This window comes from Ciona robusta, unplaced genomic scaffold, assembly GCF_009617815.1.
Source record: "Ciona robusta unplaced genomic scaffold, ASM961781v2 AP042746.1".
Classification (NCBI taxonomy): Eukaryota; Metazoa; Chordata; class Ascidiacea; order Phlebobranchia; family Cionidae; genus Ciona; species Ciona robusta.
The window spans coordinates 2,501-7,500 of record NW_028323125.1 but is presented as its reverse complement, the minus strand read 5'-3'; the positions used below and the strand labels follow the sequence as shown (position 1 = coordinate 7,500).

At 53.2% G+C, this 5,000-nt stretch overlaps 1 non-coding gene across 1 annotated transcript in view; it reads right to left on the bottom strand.

The window, feature by feature from the left end:
* Nucleotides 1–448, bottom strand: part of LOC149723504 (small subunit ribosomal RNA) — a 1,812-nt gene extending 1,364 nt beyond the window's left edge. Inside the window, exon 1 of the ribosomal RNA XR_016386928.1 lies at nt 1–448. This exon is cut by the window's left edge and continues 1,364 nt beyond it. This is a non-coding gene — a ribosomal RNA (small subunit ribosomal RNA).
* Between the last annotated feature and the right edge of the window lie 4,552 nt (nt 449–5,000).

Below are 5,000 nucleotides of genomic sequence, written 5' to 3'. Positions count from 1 at the left end.
GGGTAATTTGCGCGCCTGCTGCCTTCCTTGGATGTGGTAGCCGTTTCTCAGGCTCCCTCTCCGGAATCGAACCCTGATTCCCCGTTACCCGTAAGAACCTCGGTAGGCGAATACCGTACCGACGAAAGTTGATAGGGCAGACACTTGAATGATCCGTCGCCGGTGCTAGACCGTGCGATCCGCCAGGTTATCCAGAGTCACCAGTCGAACGCGGCCGGAGCCGCGGTCGGTTTTTGGTCTGATAAAAGCACGCCTCCCGCGAAGTCGGCGCTGTTTGCATGTATTAGCTCTAGAATTACCACAGTTATCCAAGTAAACCATACGATCAAATGAACCATAACTGATTTAATGAGCCATTCGCAGTTTCGCTGTACGAGAGCTCGTACTTAGACTTGCATGGCTTAATCTTTGAGACAAGCATATCACTACTGGCAGGATCAACCAGGTAACAACGTAACCGCCACCCCGAAGGGCGGCCGCGCGATGGGGTCGCTCGCCCCGCGTCGCGGACGCCACCCAAGCACGCCGAAGCGCGCAATGGATTAGTAATCCGACCACTTTGCTCTTTTCAGAGCTTAGAAAACCTGTCACCTCATCGCGCGGCGGTACGAGGGCGAGCTCTTGCCCGCTATTCCCTGTTAACCGCCGCGAGATCGACTTGCAACTAGCTGCGACAAAACCACTCGATACGACCAAAACGGCAATTGGCAGCGCAAACGAACAGTAACATTTCTGCTCAGCGCACCCTTTGCCAGCCGACGCAAACACCTCACAGTAGCAACCGATAGCCGTGCAAGCCACCCCCGTGGATCGACCTGCTGCGCTCCCAGCGCCTATACCACCTCCCGCGGTGGAGCCCGACAGCCGTGCGGGCCACCCGCGGGGATCGACCTGCTGCGCTCCCAGCGCCTATACTCACCTGCAGTAACAACCGATAGCCGTGCAAGCCACCCCCGTGGATCGACCTGCTGCGCTCCCAGCGCCTACACTCTCCTGCAGTAACAACCGATAGCCGTGCAAGCCACCCCCGTGGATCGACCTGCTGCGCTCCCAGCGCCTACACTCTCCTGCAGTAACAACCGATAGCCGTGCAAGCCACCCCCGTGGATCGACCTGCTGCGCTCCCAGCGCCTATACTCACCTGCAGTAACAACCGATAGCCGTGCAAGCCACCCCCGTGGATCGACCTGCTGCGCTCCCAGCGCCTACACTCTCCTGCAGTAACAACCGATAGCCGTGCAAGCCACCCACGTGGATCGACCTGCTGCGCTCCCAGCGCCTATACTCTCCTGCAGTAACAACCGATAGCCGTGCAAGCCACCCCCGTGGATCGACCTGCTGCGCTCCCAGCGCCTATACTCACCTGCAGTAACAACCGATAGCCGTGCAAGCCACCCCCGTGGATCGACCTGCTGCGCTCCCAGCGCCTATACTCACCTGCAGTAACAACCGATAGCCGTGCAAGCCACCCCCGTGGATCGACCTGCTGCGCTCCCAGCGCCTATACTCTCCTGCAGTAACAACCGATAGCCGTGCAAGCCACCCCGTGGATCGACCTGCTGCGCTCCCAGCGCCTATACTCTCCTGCAGTAACAACCGATAGCCGTGCAAGCCACCCCCGTGGATCGACCTGCTGCGCTCCCAGCGCCTACACTCTCCTGCAGTAACAACCGATAGCCGTGCAAGCCACCCACGTGGATCGACCTGCTGCGCTCCCAGCGCCTACACCACCTCCCGCGGTGGAGCCCGACAGCCGCGCATGCCACCGGCGGAGATCGACCTCCTACGCTCCCAGCGCCTATACTCTCCTACAGTGGCCACCGAAAGCCGTGCAAGCCACTCCCGTGGATCGACCCGCTGCGCTCCAAGCACCTACACCACCTCCCGCAGTGGAGCCCGACAGCCGCGCAGGCCACCCGCGGGGATCGACCTCCTGTGCTGGCTCCGCGGCAAGGGGCACCTCGGCACCCCGCAGAGAGCTCGGGAAGCCCGGCGCAATTCTACAACGGCCGGGGGCGAACAGCTTCCACGACAACGAAGCCCGACGTCGGGCCAACATTTTACCATGGTGTAAAACAACCTAGCCTGGTGGGGCCGGCAATCGGTCGACCTCCGCCCGAGCGACTTCGATCACGACCTCGGGGATCTGGCTCCGCGGCAAGGGGCACCTCGGCACCCCGCGGAGAGCTCGGGAAGCCCTGCGCAATTGTACAACGGCCGGAGGCGGACAGCTTCCACCACAACGAAGCAATACGTCGGGCCGACGTTTTCGCTCAGTGTAAAACGACCTAGGATGGTCGGGTCGGCAATCGGTCGACCTCCGACCGAGCGACTTCGATCACGACCTCGGGGATCTGGCTCCGCGGCAAGGGGCACCTCGGCACCCCGCGGAGAGCTCGGGAAGCCCGGCGCAATTGTACAACGGCCGGAGGCGGACAGCTTCCACCAGAACGAAGCCATACGTCGGGCCGACGTTTTCGCTCAGTGTAAAACAACCTAGCATGGTCGGGTCGGCAATCGGTCGACCTCCGCCCGAGCGACTTCGATCACGACCTCGGGGATCTGGCTCCGCGGCAAGGGGCACCCCGGCACCCCGCGGAGAGCTCGGGAAGCCCGGCGCAATTGTACAACGGCCGGAGGCGGACAGCTTCCACCACAACGAAGCAATACGTCGGGCCGACGTTTTCGCTCAGTGTAAAACGACCTAGGATGGTCGGGTCGGCAATCGGTCGACCTCCGCCCGAGCGACTTCGATCACGACCTCGGGGATCTGGCTCCGCGGCAAGGGGCACCTCGGCACCCCGCGGAGAGCTCGGAAGCCCGGCGCAATTGTACAACGGCCGGAGGCGGACAGCTTCCACCACAACGAAGCAATACGTCAGGCCGACGTTTTCGCTCAGTGTAAAACGACCTAGGATGGTCGGGTCGGCAATCGGTCGACCTCCGACCGAGCGACTTCGATCACGACCTCGGGGATCTGGCTCCGCGGCAAGGGGCACCTCGGCACCCCGCGGAGAGCTCGGGAAGCCCGGCGCAATTGTACAACGGCCGGAGGCGGACAGAACGAAGCAATACGTCGGGCCGACGTTTTCGCTCAGTGTAAAACGACCTAGGATGGTCGGGTCGGCAATCGGTCGACCTCCGACCGAGCGACTTCGATCACGACCTCGGGGATCTGGCTCCGCGGCAAGGGGCACCTCGGCACCCCGCGGAGAGCTCGGGAAGCCCGGCGCAATTGTACAACGGCCAGGGGCGAACAGCTTCCACCACAACGAAGCCCGACGTCGGGCTAACGTTTTAGCTTAGTTTAAAACGACCTAGCATGGTCGGGTCGGCAATCGGTCAACCTTCGATCTTAAGGTCGACCAATGAGGTCAGGAGTCAGGGGTCGGAGGTCAAGTTTAAACAAGAGAGCAACGATTGCTTAAGCCTGTCGTTGGTTCGATATTTAGTAAGTGACATTTTACCTACCAAGGTCGAATGGACTATCGGTCGACCTCCGAACTCAAGGTCGACTACTGGGGTCAGGGGTCAGAGGTCAAGCTTAAACAAGAGAGCAACGATTGCTTAAGCCTGTCGTTGGTTGGATACTTTGCCAGTGACATTTCACCTACCAAGGTCGAATCTGCAAACGGTCGACTATCAACCTCAGGGTCAATCCGCACAACCTGGGGTCAGAGGTCAGAGGTCAGAGGTCAGAGGTCATAGGTCACGGGTCAGGAGTCAAAATGGTCTCGAAAATAGCCTTTGAAAAAAAAAAGTCCCGAAAATAGCCTTTGAAAAAAAAAAAGTCCCGAAAATAGCCTTTGAAAAAAACGAAGTCCCGAAAAATAGCCTTTGAAAAAAAAAAAAAAGTCCCGAAAATAGCCTTTGAATAAAAAAAAAGTCCCGAAATAGCCTTTGAAAAAAAAAAAAGTCCCGAAAATAGCCTTTAAAAAAAAAAAGTCCCGAAAATAGCCTTTGAAAAAAAAAAAAAGTCCCGAAAATAGCCTTTGAAAAAAAAACGAAGTCCCGAAAATAGCCTTTGAAAAAAAAAAGTCCCGAAAATAGCCTTTGAAAAAAAAAAAAAGTCCCGAAAATAGCCTTTGAAAAAAAAACGAAGTCCCGAAAATAGCCTTTGAAAAAAAAAAAAGTCCCGAAAATAGCCTTTGAAAAAAAAAAAGTCCCGAAAATAGCCTTTGAATAAAAAAAAAGTCCCGAAAATAGCCTTTGAAAAAAAACGAAGTCCCGAAAATAGCCTTTGAAAAAAAAAAAAAGTCCCGAAAATAGCCTTTGAATAAAAAAAAAGTCCCGAAAATAGCCTTTGAAAAAAAAACGAAGTCCCGAAAATAGCCTTTGAAAAAAAAAAAAGTCCCGAAAATAGCCTTTGAAAAAAAAAAAAAAGTCCCGAAAATAGCCTTTGAAAAAATAGCCTTTGAAAAAAAAAAAAAGTCCCGAAAATAGCCTTTGAAAAAAAAAAAAAGTCCCGAAAATAGCCTTTGAAAAAAAAACGAAGTCCGAAAATAGCCTTTGAAAAAACCGAAAATAGCCTTTGAAAAAAAAACGAAGTCCCGAAAATAGCCTTTGAAAAAAAAAAAGTCCGAAAATAGCCTTTGAAAAAAAAAAAAAGTCCCGAAAATAGCCTTTGAAAAAAAAACGAAGTCCCGAAAATAGCCTTTGAAAAAAAAAAAGTCCCGAAAATAGCCTTTGAAAAAAAAACGAAGTCCCGAAAATAGCCTTTGAAAAAAAAACGAAGTCCCGAAAATAGCCTTTGAAAAAAAAAAAAAGTCCCGAAAATAGCCTTTGAGAAAAAAAAAAAGTCCCGAATATAGCCTTTGAAAAAAAAAAAAAGTCCCGAAAATAGCCTTTGAAAAAAAAAAAAGTCCCGAAAATAGCCTTTGAAAAAAAAAAGTCCCGAAAATAGCCTTTGAAAAAAAAAAAAAAGTCCGAAAATAGCCTTTGAAAAAAAAAACGAAGTCCCGAAAATAGCCTTTGAAAAAACCGAAAATAGCCTTTGAAAA